A 17,725-nucleotide genomic window follows, 5' to 3' on the forward strand; every position below is an offset into this window, starting at 1 on the left:
TCTTTTCGCTTGAACAATATACATCCTAACTAATAAAAAAAAATTCTCTAAACAAAGTTTAGGTCAGTATGAAGGGTTTTTAGACCCGATTAATATAGTGATTCCGAGTCATCAACTGAAGGCTAAATTATCATTATCGTCATCATTATGTAAGAAGGTTCCAGGAAACGTCCTGAAGAATAGTACTTAACCAATACAGACAAGTTCTTCAAACACCCTCTCAATGGTGACCTGAAGAGGGGAGGGTATAGCTCAGTGGTAGAGTGCCTGCCTAGCAAGCACTAGGATTCAATCCCCAGTACCTCCATTAAAATAAGTAAATGAATAGATAAATATATAAATAAACCTAATTACCCCCAAAAAATTAAATTTAAAAAAATGGTGACCTGAAGGATGGTATAAGTGGAACCACCAGCAATCCGACACAATGCCACAGATGAGCTAGATCTATTTCCTCTACTTATTGTGATACAAGACCTGGATCAACTTTTGCCTTTTACAAAGAATTGTATCATGAAAACCCTATATTCTACTGAAGTCAGTGTGATGTAAACCATTTTTGTGTTTTCCTTCTCTGTATTAATTTTGCTAAAAGAATTGGACTGCAACATTTGATTTTTTTTAAAGATTATTTTGGACCATTTGTCAAGCACTTTATTTGAAGGCAAATGGGCACCTTCATGATAGCTCTTGGTTCTGTCATGGTGACAGCAAGTGTATTTTTTATACTTGTCTATGTATGGCCCATAGTAGGCACTTGGTAAATGCTCATTGAATGAATGGATAAAGAGCCTATCAAGGATTCAGATGAAAATATACATTATAGTAGATGTGCCACCGCCTCTAAGTTGGCTAGTCTATTAGTTGAATCCATGTTGGTATCCTAGATCTCCTTTTCTTACTGTGTACATTCTCCATAGATTATCTCATATACTCTCATAATTGGAACTATCTTGTTTGGTGACACTCTATTCCTTTCTGAATCCAAGGTTCCAGATCAAATATCCAGTAGCTTACTGAACATTTCCACTTTAATGTTTAGCAACCATTTCACAACCAACACATCCACATTTGAACTCATCTCCATCCTCACTCAAGTCTGTTTTCCCACGTTCCCTGTCCCAACAAATGCCACCACCATCTATCTAATTGCCCGATTCACCATCTGGATGTCACCTTGGATTCCTCCTTCTCCCTCATCTCCTACATTTAATCAACTGTTGAATCTCGTTGATTATATCTTCTCAATAAGTCTTCACTTAATCAGTTTCCTTTCATACTCCTTGTCACCACCTCAAACTATAATTATTTTTTTACATGGACAACTACAACAATCTCTTAACAGGTCACCTTTCCTACAGTTTTCCCCTCCCCAAATTCATTTTCCACACTGTAGCTAAACAGAAACATTCAGTTAATAAACTCAAAAAGCATTTTACCATATAATAACCTTTAGACCAGTTCATATTCATCCTCCCAAGTTTCAGCTTTGTTTTCTTCTGTTTCTTTCACTTTGGATAAGTACAATTTTCATGCTTATAGAATATCCCATACTTCACCTATCTTGGAACTTATCACATTATATCAGAATTATAAATTTACTAATCTGGATACCCGCATAATTTGTGAGGTCATGGAGAGCAAGGGCCAGGTCTGTTTCATATACCTGTCACCTAGCCAGTACTTGACACATAATAAATACTTAATGATTATTTGCTCTATGAATAAAAGAAGGAAGGAAAAGGGGGATGAAGGAAGGAAGGAAGGAAGGAAGGAAGGAAGGAAGGAAGGAAGGAAGTTAAATCCCTCCATCCAATTATTCCAGTTTTACTAGAGCCTGAGAGACAAAGCAGTGGATTCCTTAGAAGGCAAGGATGTTTCTTCAGAGTGTGTACTTTATTAGAATTAATCAACTGGAGAGGAAAAGATGAATCGGCAACACCTTCAGAAGAGACATACATGTGTGCTTTTCATGATAAATTTATGAATGGGACTGGGATGAGACATGGGTAAGTATTCTAGAAAAAAGGACATTTTTGACTGGGGACACAGGTTTTACACACTGCCATTCTCATTGTGTTTTGTTTTTAATTCTAAGTTAGATAATACTGCAAGGTCTTAGTATATTGCAAGCAAAGATGTGCCATATGAGCTGTATCATATACATACAGTATATGTATCATGATAGTCATCCTTCTGGTCTGGAGATGAGTGTGCTCTTTGCCTCTCTGTCTAGCAAGGGTTATGGAGTCTTAACTGGGTTCCTAACTTTCTCAATCCAGGATGTTATTATGTTCATTGGTTTCAAGTCTACTGAATGACTCATGTGGGCTGTGATGGCCTATATTTGTAGTTTGTCCTATCATTTTACATGGCTATTCTGTGACTGGCACATCTTGTACATTTACATTAATGCAAATTAATATTAAAGTAAGTTTCCTAAGCAAAGACTCCTGATGTTTTTAGTAATCATGATTAAAGGTTACATCTAAGAGCCTGATAAACAAAGTCTATAAGAAGTCATGATACCTTTTAGGGGCAGGTCATAGACAAAGTGGAGATGAGAGGGGAAGGAAATGACTGTTTTAACTCTTTCATTCCAGAAAGCAAATAAGGCAGATTTGCTTGTTTATATTATTTAGGAAAAGGGAATTTAGAATTACGTAGCTTTGCTTCAATAATGATGGCCTTGTTTCTTTTCTGTCTTTTTATTACTCTTGGCCACACCACGTTCTTTGGAAGGAACATCTTAAAATAATCAACTTGGAGCCTCAAGTTGGCTTTGTGCCCCAACCCAATAAGCCTTGAAGTGAGGACCTCTTACAAAACCACATGGAAAGTACTCACCAGGCACTAGAAAATGGCATATTCTACCTGTCCACAAAAATAATTCAAGCTGAGAAAACCAATCAATATGAATAAATTCAAACAATGGAACAATAAGAATTTGGCATCTTGACTACTCTGATAGTACAGACTTCTTACCTTTTTTAATGTCAGAAAACAAAATTAGAAAGTCTCTTTCTTAAAATTTGTACTGGAAAAAAATTTCTGATTCTTTTTCTGACTGCAAATCTTGACTTATTTAAATACCATTTTTCAAGCTCAAAAATATATAAACAGTAGAACAATATTCACTGTTAAATATTTGGTTCAACTAGAAGGCTCAGCTATTTAACCAGCAAGTCTTTTTGTCTTGCAAAATCTGTTTCAATTCCTTTTTTTCAAAGTGTGGTTGCTTTGAGGAGAAGGACTGAGAAGACAGAAGGCTGTTTCATGAGAAAAGAAAAAGAGAGACAGTTTGCTGGGGTAGTTGGATTTCCCTTCACTTTTTTTCTAGCAATGCTTTCTACCTACTCCTTTTCATCAAAATCTGTCACCATTTAAAGTAACAATCAGAAAGCTAGAAAGTATCTTTTTATTTTAAATGACTGGTTTATGGTTTAATTTTTAAGATTACACAAATAATGTATGAACATATTCTTACTGTAGAAAATTTAAACAACACTGAAGTCTATGCAGTAAAAAGTGGCAAGTCCTTTAGACATGCTCACCCCACCCCAATCCACTCCCCAGTAGTAGCTGTTGCTAACAGTTTGATGTTTATCTTTATTATCCATTTTAGAAAACATTTTTTTAATCTTAAAAAAAATTATACTTCCAAAGAGCAAGGATCGTGTTTACATGTCTTTTTATTTTTACCCAGAACCTCATACACCGCAATCCCATCGTAAAGTTTTTCTTTCATTTTGCAGAGGAATTTTGCATAAGACGTGTTTATTTTAGTTTCCTAGGAAATGAAGTACCAAGAAGATGGCCACAGAAGTCTTGTTTCAATTATTACACCAGCTCATTTGGGTCTAAAGAACAGTGGGATGTTAAAGGCTTCAACGTACATATTCTGCATGAAGTGGGCACAATATATTTTTTTGATTGATACCAGAAATATATTCTTCTCAGTAGGTCTCCTCAGGCAGAGTGTAGAAGAGCAATTACCTAATGAGTTTAATCAATTCACTACTAATGTTGGTCCTCAAATTAAATGTTTTAATCCCTCAATTGCTGAGCTGTTGGTGTGAGGAATTTACAAAACTGACTCAAGTATCTTCTTTACTGTTGTTATATCAAAAGATTATATGTAGTAATAGTGAATTTTCCTGAAGAGTCAGTTAATAAACATGTATTTATTAGGCATGTGCTGTATGTTTGTTCACAAGCTAAGCATTGTGGAGGATGCAAAGGGGTGACATTCACATTCTCTTTGTCCTCAATGAGTCTAACTTGTAAGATGATGCACAAATACATGAAATACATGAAAAAAGCTGAAAAGGAAACTGTGTGGTATTGAGCATCAATGCAAAAGATACCTGGAGATGGCTTCGCAGGAGCAGTGGCATATAGGCTAGGTCTTAAAATTAGGTAGAATTTAATTAGCTTATTAGAAATGTTAACAGCTAGGTTCCTCACATTAAACCACCTGGATTATATACCCTGGCTTCAAAACTTGCTGGTCATGTGATCTTGGGAAGGTACTTAATCTTTTTGCCTCAGTTGCTTCATCTGTAAAATAGAGCTGTTAACAGTACTACTTACCTCATAATATGGTGATGAGTATAAATTGAGATAATACCTGTAAAACACTTAGAACAGTACTAGGTATATAGTTCATAATTCATAACACTTAAATATTTCTATATAGATTATCACTGTGATGAACGAATTTTTGAACTGTCCAAACTCTGCATAGCATAGCATTATACAGAAAGTTTTTCATTATTTTTAAAGCTCTCATTTAGTATTTAAATAAATTAATATTTATTAATTAATCCTAAATTGTATGTTTTACTTTTCACTCTGTACTCTTCTGTATAATTTGGATTTTTTTACATTCAATCCTTTTTCATATAGCTTTATTGGGATATAATTTACATACTATAAATTTACTCATTTTTAAGTATATAATTTAATGAGTTTTATTAAATTTACAGAGTTGTGAAATCCTCACCACAATCTAACTCTTGGAATACTTCCATCACCCCTTAAAGGAAACCTCATACCCATTGGCTATAGCAAACATTTGCATTTTATGTGCATGTTTTGTTTTTAATTTTTAAAAAATCAATAGAGAAAAATATAATAAAAGAGAATCTGATGACAAATCTAGGAGTTAATTAATAAACTGTGACTGCTTCTTTCCAAAACAATACCACTACCCCAAATTATACTTTTAAGACTTGGCTCACTGTGTCAAATCACACCATTTCAGTAGTACATTTGCCCCCATTTCTAAAAAACACTTCTAAAGCTTAAAACAACCCCTTTATGGAGTTTAAAAATATACCTGGGGAAGTTGTTCTAAAATATTTTTCAGTCATTGGCCCATTTGATGGGGCAAAAGGACCATCTACTCCTTTTGCTCCTGCTTTTCTGTAGAAAACCCAACCAAATCTCCCCAGGATTAGGGAAAGCCCACTTTTTGATGAGATGCATTGAGGTTATGTCTGCATTTTTTATTAAAAACAGAAATTCTGAATGCATAACACAAACTAAAGAATAGGCATTGTTATATTATTTTTATTAATGGTATAAGATAGCCTGTGGGCCACCTGGAGGACCCATTTAGACCCTGACTTGCAAACCAAAGTTCTGTGTCAGAGTTATCTCAAAAATGTCCCGTATGGGGAATGACCACATGGCATGGAGTCAGGCAAACCTAGCCTTGAATTTTAACTGAGCCACTTGGTAGCTGCAAGACCTTAGACAAATCACTTAACCCTTCACTGCCTATTTCCCTTTCTCAAAATAAAGGAATAATACCTACCTTGTTGGGTTACTGTGAGCATTAACTCAGAACATGTAAGAACCTAGCATTCAGCAGAAAATAAATATGACTTTCTTTCTTCTGCCTCCTTTCTTTTCTTCCCTCCCTCCTTCCTTTCTTTATTCCTTCCTCCCTCTCTCCCTTGTTCCTTCCTTCCTTCCTTTCTTTTTTCTTTTGCCTTGGCATTTGTTTTCTTCCACCTTGGCATTTGTTTTCTTCCACCTTGGCATTTGTTTTCTTCCTCACTGGCTCTGAGGAAATTGTATAAAATATTCCTTTTAAAGGATCTACACCCAATGAATCCATTTCTGAACACAAAGAGTCACAGGAATGTGATCATAACATTCAAGCTGGCTCAGGACCTATCCAAACTTTTCTCATCATCATCCTCTGCCACCACTTTTTCTCCCTTGAGTATAGCTGAGCTTTGATGATTCAAATCAAGTCTCATGTAAAATCAAGTTCTTCAAAGTTGTATCATTACACATATTCTTGGGTTTTCCAACCATTCCCTCTCAATTCCTGCTTATTTTATGTTAAATTATATTTTGATGGCTGGTTTTTGGAAGGTGCGCTGTACAATCCATTACTGCAGAAGTCAACCTGATTTGATATTTGAATACTCGACAGTTTTCTGAGATAAGAATTGTGAACGTGGAGAATGACTGAAATCTCTATTTTATATGCACCTGAAGGTAGCAAAATGTTAATGGAAAAATCTTTGCTTTGGAGTTTCTTTCTCACACTTCACTGTGTTGTAGTAAATATGCTTTAGTATGAACTCACGTTGTTACTGGAGCCGTGCCTACAGAAACTGCCCTGGTAATGTGTTTGCATGGCACATAATTAAGTGCGTGTTGTAACTTGTTCCTAATTCTTATACATGCCAGAGTGAACAATGTGCAATATCCAAGCATAAAATTAAGACTCATGTTATTCATTATGTCTGTCAGATTTCCCTGAATTTCAGAGTAGTCGTGACCCTCAAATCATAAAACAATAAAAGTCAACATAAAAGTTGAAGGTGCCTGAGAAACAATGATGGTGCCTGGGATATGACAAACAGGTGAGACTTGTTAGGTAATTTTATCAGTACTTGGTAACCTGGGGAGTCAGATTCGCTTGTAGTCAAGCCATTGCTAAGAGAACTTTCTTATCAAAGAGTTCACGCCCTGCCCTGAGATATGAGCTGCTGTACTTAGGAAGTACCCTCACTTGTTCAGACCACTATAACTTATTGTAGGGTAGCTATGGAGAATCCACACAAAGTAATCATCACCTCCTGGAAACTAAAGTTCCAGAAATGGGGGTAGGCACAAGTGAAACCTAACGACCATGTGGAGGGAGAGAGTAATACAACAGAGAGGTCAATGCTAAGGGGAAAATCATGAGGACATTTGACTAGTTGCAAGACTTTGATTTTTATTTTGCATGGTATGAAACGTCATTGGAGAGTTGTGCGAAGGGGATGATGTGATCTGATTCCTGTTTTAAAGAAATTACGCTGGCAGGAGAGTATAGCTCAGTGTTAGAATGCTTAGCATGCTTGAGGTCCTGGGTTCAATCCCCAGTACCTCCATTAAAAAATACAAATAAATAAGCTTAATTACCTCCTCCCCCTCAAAAAAAAAAGAATTAAAGAAAAAATTTTAAAAATTTAAAAAGAAGTTACTCTGGAGTGGTTGTTGAGAACACACCATTGTCGGGACAAGGGCAGAAGAAAGGAAATTTGTAAGGTGTAATATTACAGAAGAGATTTTGGCAGCTTGGACCAGAAGAAGTGGTGAGAAATGGTCATATTCTAGACATATCTCAAAAGGGATAGAGGACAACAGAGTAATAAAGACCTTATATTACAAGCCCCTAAAATGCTAGTACCAGTATAATTAACTGGACTTAGCCCACCACAACTCAGGATCACAAGATAATAAACATTAATGGATATTATGAAGATAATGACATATTCCTGTTTTGAAACCACTGTTCTATTAAATCCCCTACCCTACCCTGATTAGTTTCTTAGGGATGAAAATACACTAAAGCTGGCTTTACATGATTACTCAAGATCGATTGTGCTATATGGGTCAATCAGTATTTAGCCAGTTGGATCACAATCAGTCCTACTCTGTCTTAATGACCGAACAAGGATTGGTTTAAGTAACAATTTCATAGAATTTTCAAGTGCAAAGGTGTTTTGATGATCATCTAGTTTAGAGGTTCCCAACCTTTCTGAGTATAGACACCCTTTTTAACATTGCAAAATGTGGTGGCTCTCCCAAGATACTGGTGGCACTTTTAGTAGCTGTAGATTGAGAAAATACATAATAATAAAAAGCTATAATGGATTCAATACTGGTTTTGAGTGAATGTGCATTTTATTAATCTCAACAGCATTTACATACACATATCACAATGCGTTATTTATGTACCACACCAACTATGTTCAATAGACAGATGAATTCATGTACTTCTCCCTGACTCCTACCTCAAAGAATCCTTGGTGCACATGTTCAAACCACTGATTCAATTCTTACTTTCCACACTCCATAGCAAATTTTGCAGGTGGAAAAAAATTAGATTCAAAGGGGCTAAGTGATCTGAGGGAGTTACCATCAGTACTGGGATAGGAAGGCAGAGCTGTAAAGGTAAAGGACAAAGTTTAAGACTTGTTAGGAGGACTGAGCTTGAAGCACAGCTCTCAAGTTAGTTCCCTAGTCTCTTTGAGCTTCTGTTCCTTTATCCATAAAAGGAAGACAAGACAAACCTTAGAGAACTGTGCTGAGGATTAAAAGAGATAATGCACATAAATGTTTTCTTTTTCACTGAAATGCACTATACAATGGAAATATTTTATTAATAATTATTAGAACTTGACTCCCAGTTGAGCACCTCATGAATTATTTCTATCCATTTTATGACAACATCTGGCTATGTCATTTTGATGATTCTGATACTGAAATCAAAGGAAGTGCACAACATCAATTTGCTCAACACTAGATAATAGCTCAAACCACTATTCCAAATGGAGAAGTCTGAATGAGTGCTGTGATGTGGACATTATCTCAGTTAATGACCAATACTTACACTTCACTGTTTTCTCTGCCTAGCTGTATCTGTTTCTGAACTCAAGAAGATTCAGTGGTGTCTCTCTCGTAATCAGAATTCCTCCTCTTGGGTGTTTTTGGTACTGCTTCTGTTACAAAGTGGTCAATAAATTATATGGACTTTAGAATCAAAGATAGATAGTGGTTAAAGGGAATTCTCTGAAACCCAGTATTGTGGGCATCTTCACTGATAAATAATTTAGGGTCGAAGCAACTTCAAGCAGATTATTTGTTTGTGAGGATCACATGACATGATATTATGCTAGTAGCCATTGCTATTAGTAAGCATATATGAATCAAATCACCTATGCTTTTTTCTAAAGTGAATTTAAGACAATATTTCCATAATTAAGTGCAAACAATATGAAGTCTAGACATTTTGTTTTAGTCATACTCTCAAATCAGGCATATCAAGTTTTCCAGACTATCACACCAGACTGTGCAAACAGAGATGTTAAATATGTGGATATGAAAGCTAATGACTTCCTGGTGAGTGTGTATACTGGAAATACGTAAAGTGGGAAATAATGTCCAAATTGTTTTAAATAATTCCTAAGGTATGTTTACAGCCTGTAATGTACACACTTATGAATGACTTTGTAATGTGAACTGAGCCATTAGATGCCAACCGTCATACCATGCAAAAGCGATTTCTCTAGACTATGGACAAGAAATGTGAAGCTTAAGCGGGAGCAGGTGGGGACTAGTCTGGAGAACATGGTGAGTGAGCATAGGGATAGATTTCCTAAGGAAGTTCCAGAACACAACTTTTTTGTTGCTCATAGCTTTACTGCTGCTGCAACTTCCTTCCCGGCTGAGGATGAGGAATGTGCATGTTCTTTTCAGATTTTAGATAAATTGAAGGTTATTGAGTGTGAAGAACCAAATTCCTCAGAATATGTGTTCCTAAGAGACAGGAATCTTGCCTCAGGCATGTCTCAACATTAACTATTAAGCAATCAACCCTTTCATGTCCACCCCATATTTCTAATGCAACTCAGTAGTTGAAAATAAGAAGACTTTTTGGGCTATTGTGGAGACAGACTATTTATAGCAATTTCCCTGAAAAATTAATTTCAACAACAGTGAATAATTATAATATAATGTGATTCTTGCTCTGCCTGTACTTCTTGGTATCTTCTGCAAAGTGTCCATACTATACGGTATTGAAAATGTCATTGATAGTATGATTTCTTTAGTTTAAAGTTTATTCCCTTTGAAATGTAAATTCCCTGGGAAGAGGTAGCAATTTTTAATTGTTAATCGTCATTTATACTTCGGTATTTTCGGTTCTGGAGCCTGTGGTGATGTTGCTATCCAGAACCAAAAAATGCAAAAAGTCATTAAAGATCAAGATCTTCCTTCACAATTTTACTCTGCAATATGTTGCAATTTGGAGTATTTTCTCTTTGCCTGCTGCCATGGCCCTGTAATTAAATATCCATCTCATAAAGCTATCGTGGGAATAAGTGAGATAATGCATGTAAAGTTCCAAGCACAGTGCTTGGCAAAGAGTAAGTTCTCAGCAAATGTTATAAAAATCCCCTAGCCATTTACAACCAACAGCAATTGGGAAGTAGCGGGCTGTGCCTAATGGAGTTGAGAGAAAGGGAAAAATAATACCCTATGTATTCGTAGAATACTTCTCCCAAAGATCTTTGCAACACTTTCTGTTTAATTCATGAAGCGTCCATGTAGGGTAAGAGGAATCTCACTTTCAAGCTACCAAAGTAACTAGGCAATTTACTTACGGTTACAGAATGAATCACTGGCAAAGTCTGAGGGCACTCAAGTCTTGTAACTTATTCCAATGGCCGATTATCGATGCTAAACTATTTCACTGAGGCCAAAAGCCTGGAGGTTTATGGACTCCTACTTGGTGTAAATTTTATGAAAATAAACTGAGCCTTATGATAGAATCAATACAATGTGTTTTTTTAATTCATTGTTAGTGTGAAAGTGATAGCAGCAATAAATATATATGATTTAACAGTCAAACCTAAGAGACAGAATTTTAAAAGGCAAAAATAAAAATAACACATTAACATTGCATCCAGATTTGGATGCAGTCAAATGCTGAGGTGAGGGATGCTGGGTAGGAAAGTGAAATGGGTGTAGTGTTTTGGTTACCTGTGACTGTCACTAGAAATGAATTATTTTTGAGAAACCCTTATTTTTTTCAAACATTTTTATACTTAAACAATTTGTACACTGATTTAGTAGAATGGTCTCAGAAACATGATTTCCTATTTCCCACCCATAATTTTTTTACCATTGACTAGTTGGACATCATGCTAAATTACTATCTCATTGTAGTAATGTCAGGTGGTCTTAGGATTGGAAAGGTCACAAAGACCAGTCACAATGTGGAGATGGGCTCTTCAGAGCTATTTGTTAACTTTGAAATTTTTGTTCTCTCATTTTCAGTTAGAGGAACATGCAACATTAGACCGGAAATTTTTAGTACTGCTTTCCAAAGGTCAACTGTTCTTAATAAAACTTCTAGTGTTCAGGTATGGACCTTGCACAGACCAGCTGCTATGGATATAGGGCTGTAATTGTAGCATCAAATCAGGTAGTTGATTAACGGCCCAAGACACGCGCCAAGTACTACTTCTGCAAAAAGCATATTTACTAAACAAAGGGTCACTCCTTGAACTTGAGTCCTTCCTAGGCAAGGAAACCCAATAAATTATCAATGTATTGGTTCAAACTTTTCGCCATATCTCCAAAGGACCTAAACACTGAGATCCACTTTCAGCTCAGTGTTTACCAACTGATGCATTTCCCAAACATATTCAAAATAAGTTATATGGTGTTACATTTTATAACTTCAGTTTACAATTAATTTCAGATATTACTGTCATCTTTTTCTAAGGTACCTGTTTTGAGATAACAAATAATTATAATCAAGAGTAGATAAAACGACTAAATGATTTCTGTGAATCAACAGCATCACTTAAAAAATAAATATATGGGTTTTACATACAAAGAGATATTGTATACACGTATATCTCAAAAGAGGAGGCACAATTACACTTCTGTTGCAAATCAAACACCAATGCTAGGTTTCAGCTGTTTTCAACTGCATGTTCTCCAGATGTTTAGATGAAGAAACTGTTTCAACAAAATGCATAAAATTTTATATTTTGGTGAAGAGCTAGTTCAAGGGGAAAAAGAGCATTTCAATTAGTGACATTATTTTCCATATGCCTACTGCACATTCAAATCACTCTGCCACTACCTTCTGTTTTCAGGAAAAGTTTAAGGTAATATCATGATAAAATAATATTATTCCAACAAGTTCCAGCTTTCAAAATACAGTAAAGTTGTACATTATTTTATACTCCTCAAATTCAAAATATGCATTGATTCTTGTGGAAGTTGGAATGAAATTTATTTATGAAGACAGGATTTGTCTGGGAAAATAGACGAACAACATATAAATGCTCAGATTCATTTTGATGATTTTTAAGAAATCGTCTGCTTACTTACAACTTAGAATATTTCTCTCTCCCTCCCCCACTTCCCCAGCACTTTATACTATTTCAACCATCACTTTTATTTTGTTCTTTTATGAATACTGTGCTCAGAAATGTCTCCCGACTGGATTATAGGCTCCATGTCAACAGGGAACTGCACCTTACTTTTTCTTATTTTATATTTTTACATAAAGTATATTGAGCATTTACAATGTGCCAGGCATGGTCCTAAATATTTTCACATTTATCTTCTCACATTTAAGCTTCACAAAAAAATCTATCCAGTAGATATTATCAAGACCTCTATTTTTTAGACAGAAAAACTGAAACTTGAAAAAGTTAAATGAAGAGCTGGTTTGAAGCCTCAGCACTCTGACCCGAATTCCTCAGCAGGCTTTGCAGTCACTTTTAATTGTTTGGGTCTCACTTGGAAGGCAAGGGTGAACTGGAAGAGAGGACACTTTTTAGAGCAACATCTAAATAAGAGCCACCCAAGTGTACCATAGGAGTCTTCTGTAGCCAGAAAGTAGCTTATCCCTATTTAACAGGTATTTAATCATCTTAATTCACTTGCAAACAAACACCTCAGGTAGAGGTAACAGGAAGAATAAGTTAGTTGAGTTGACAGACCAAAGCCTTAGGATCAAGCTGCTTCAGAAGGCCAAAAGAACCACAGAGGGAGGAAGAAAGGATAGATATTTCCACTAGCCTCTGAATGTAGGAAATAATAGGGACAAATTTACCATAACTTCTTAATCTCAGGCATGCAAATAGAGAGGTTTTCAACAAAGTTACTAGGAAAAGGTTCTCCAGTATTGTTTTATTTTTTAAATCTTATAATGTATTTGTATCTTAGAATGTGCCTTATTATGCATTAGCTCATTTAACTTAATTGAATGAATAAATGAGAACATTTTATAATTAGTACAAATATTTTATATGTAAATGAGCGCTTTTAACATGCTTGAGTATTTTGTGCTCTTAATTGGCAAAATTAAGATGGCAAGGGGAGAAATTTTCTTTGTTAATTTTCTTAGTATATTTTTTCCTCTTGTACTATAAGTAAAGACCATTGTAAAAGATCATAGATTCTATGTGGGGTTTTCTCTTTATATTTCTTGTACAATCTTGTCAAGTGTCTGATGCTTTGATTTAGCTTAGTTCACTAAATAATACCAAATGTTCAATTGTTCTAACCTTATTTTTCCCATCCAGATGAATAAATCATTTTTGAAGTGAAAACATTTTTCTGCTTTAGAAACTCTGAGCTTCACAGTAGATGAAGAGATTAATATTCTGATTTTTTAAAATTTATAATTTCACTCTTTTCATGATAAAATGTCATTTTGGAGGAAGATAGTCTTTCTCTTTGACCACGATTCTTTACTCTTTCCACAATTTACAGTGTAAAGGAACATTTCCCTATACATTTGTTTATTTTTTAATTTATCACGAAAGCCCAGTATATTAGGAAGTGAACAGAAAATAAAAGCTAGTTTCTACACGTATCTCTAGTTTATTCACATAAATGGTTAAATATGGAAGTGCTGGAGATAGACTGTTTAGGTTTAATTCTGAGCACTACTAGTTATGAGCTGTGTAACTTTGGACCAATTATTCTCTTGGTGCCTCAATTTCCTCATATATAACAATAAACTGACAATAATAGTGACTAATCTCATAAAACTGATGTGAGAATTAACCGAGGTATGCATAAAGATTAGTGTCTGACAAACAGTAAACACTTGATAAACGTTAGCTGTTATCATTTTGCTCAGGTGGACAAATGCACATTGTAGTGGTGGATAAATTAAGTGGCGTGAATTAAGCTAATTATTAATAAACCTTGAGGACCTCAGAGCCAAAGGTCAGGTGACTGCTAAGTTTTTTAGCCCTTTTCTCCCCATATTTTCTTGGGGATCAAACCTTTGGTATTTGATTTAAAATTGAAATACTTAAACAAAGTGAACTTTTTATAGCAGTTAATGGAGAGATATGCCCAATTATATGGCTTAATTTTATTGTTTCCCTTTCTAGCTTAAGAGAAATATTTTGTTCAGAATAGATATTACTGGCCACAAGTACATTCTCTCTCTTTAAGAAACCATCACTGGAAAGTACTTATCCCTGTAATTATATAATTGCATTAGTGAGCTCTTTTGTAGCAAGGCTCTTCATAACTTTCCATAATTACAACATGCATCTATTAATTATATAATCATCTTTTAGAACCAATATTGATAGAACACTGCCTTTGATATCTTTCACATAAGAAATTCAATGCATAAACTTACATGAACTTTGGCAAGTCACTTTACTTCTCTGAACCTCAGTTTCTCCATTTGTAAAATGAGGAAATTTAGACTAGACTCTGACTATTTTTTCAACTTTTAAACTTCTAAATGTAATCCTTACATTGACATACATATTTGAGAGCCTACTGCATGCAAAGCATTGGTCTGGATGCTATAGATTTTTTTTTTCAAGATTTCCTCTCAAAATTTTACTCACAATAGTGGGAATCAGGCTTCTCTAGCAAATCTCAGTTTAAATCAATCATTAACATTTTTATTATGTAGTTTGCTGCAGTCATTATGGAAAACAGTATAGAGATTCCTCAAAAAACTAAAAATAGACTTACCATATGATCCAGCAATACCACTCCTGGGCATATATCCAGAAGTAACCCTAATTTGAAAAGATAAAAGCACCTCAATGTTCACAGCAGAACTATATACAATACCCAAGACACGGAAACAACCTATATGTCCATCGACAGATAACTGGATAAAGAAGTTGTGGTATATTTATACAATGGAATACTACTCAGCCATAAAAAATAATAAAATAATGCCATTTGCAGCAACATAGATGGACCTGGAGACCATTCTAAGTGAAGTAAGTCAAAAAGAGAAGGAAAAATACCATGTGATATCATACATATGTGGAATTAGAAAAAAAAAAGCAGACATAAATGAACTTATCTACAAAACCAAAACAGATTCACATAGTAAACAAACTTATGGTTATGCGGGAAAGGGGGTGGGAAGGGATAAATTGAGAGCTCAAGATTTGCAAATACTACTATATATAAAATAGATAAACAACAAGTTCATACTGTATAGCACAGGGAACTATATTCAATATCTTGTAGTAATCTATCATGAAAAAGAATATGAAAAGGACTATATATATATGTATGATTGAAACATTATGCTGTACACCAGAAACTAACACATTGTAAACTGAATATATTTCAATAAAAAAATTAAAAAGAAACTGTTTAAAAGTAAAGAGAAAAATTTCCTAACTCCTATCAAACTAGATTATCTTCTGAGACCATGTTGTTATTCTTTTGATATATTCTAGTGAGGATAATTGATCATGTTTCAACTTGTGCAATTTTGCGCCTATTTTGAAGAACCAAATACTTTATTCTGTTTTCTGTCATTTACCAAGTGCTGCCAAAGACTGCATTTTTTGTTTCTGCAGACACTTCTACCAACAGATTCTAATTGTTAATGGCGCCCTCAAGTCAGATAGCTGAATGGCTATTTTGAGGGCACTGCTCCCTTGTTGCTTCATCAGTTAACTGCTTCTTTGTGGGCTTACCCTTCCCCAACCTTCACAAACCTGTGCTTGTAAGAAAGATGGGATGGAAAAAGAGAGAGGGAGGAAAGGAGAGACGAGGGAGAAAGAGAAACCTTTATCATTCAGATCTAGGTGCCAAAGTGCTTGTAGGGTGTGTGTGTGTGTGTGTGTGTGTGCAGGTGCACGCGTGTACATGTTAATAGGGCATAAATGCGAAGTGACACCAGCCCTTCCCTAATGGTTGCTGGAGAAAGGGGTTAGGCATGGTATTTGGTTAACAAACTAGGAATAGGTTTGCTTTCACTATTAATCCTCTCATACCCATATCTAGAATACGAAAGGATTTAAGTAAGCCAAAGCCGTGTGGAAATTTTACTTACCGAGAAGTACATTGCAAAAAAAATTTATATTGCAATGTTGTATTTTATATAAATTAAAGCAATGTCCCTTAAAGTATCCTTTGCCCCACTACCCATTTTCAGGACAGAAACATCTTCTTACAATTTATAAAACATGACAGTAAATAAAGCCCTATTCATTTAATGTTTCAAGAAGAATTAGAACAACTCAAGCCCTCAAAAAAGATAATAGATGGATCAGAGTCTATAAGATCAGGAAGAGACCTTAGGGGTAATCTATTCCAATCCTGCCACTTTATAGATGGAGGCCAACAGAAATTAAGTAAGTTGCCCATATTCACGCAGCTGATTAGTAGCAATGCCAAGACTTGAACCCAGGATTCATGGCTCCCACTTAATGCTCTTTATACCACAGTTTGCTGTCTCACAGCTATTCCATTTTGAGATCTGAAGTTTGTCTCCAAATTTATTCTCCTGGATTTTTTTTTCAATTCCCTTTTTTGTGGCCATCTTTATGAAAGCCGCACAAAGAATTATTTGACATTAACTCCTAAGTGCTCATTGTGTCAATGGAGTTTTCAGGTTTTAAATTAGATAACGTTGGTACAGTTTGAGTGTCTAGGGAAATGTCTCTGTGTAACTATGATAGAAGATGTTATTATAATAATTTGTGGAGAGGCAGCAACTTGATTACTTGTTCATGTTATTAAACTCTTCATCAAAGTTCTCATAAAGAAAAAATGCATTTGTCTGGTTTATAGATAAGACTGATTCCAACTAAATTCATTCCACTCTAACAACTCCTCCAAACAACCCTTCCAAAATTCAAGCAGTTATCTTTTTTTTTTTCAAACTTGCCTCAGCATTTAGCGTTGTCTTAAAACTACTTGAGGAACGTAAAGGCCGAATTGATTGCACATACCCATAATATAAATACAAAATTATTAACCAAAAATGTAAAATAACTCATATAAATGCTTGGGTCTCCTAACATGTCTTCACAATAACCATAGGCCTTCCCCAGATGGTCCCACATTATGGCAAAAGGAATTCCATTGATAGCATCTAATTCCCTCCCTAGAGATTTCAAACAGTTCAGAACAAGATTTTCTAATGGTAAGTAAATGAAGTAGCTGGTGTTTTATTACTGAACAAGTAGGTGTTTTGCGAGAAGATGCTTGGAGGATAAAGGATTATCTTGTGACAATAGAACCATTCATGCAGCTTTCACTCAGGGCACTCAGTTACAGAAACTATGTGGCAAGAAGATTCAAGCTTTTAGGGGTGAAATTATTTGGGCTGAGCCTGGATCTCAACCCACTGCTGACATTTAACAAGTATCATTCATATAAAAATATAGTAAATGCT

Source organism: Camelus bactrianus, chromosome X, assembly GCF_048773025.1.
Source record: "Camelus bactrianus isolate YW-2024 breed Bactrian camel chromosome X, ASM4877302v1, whole genome shotgun sequence".
Taxonomy (NCBI): domain Eukaryota; kingdom Metazoa; phylum Chordata; class Mammalia; order Artiodactyla; family Camelidae; genus Camelus; species Camelus bactrianus.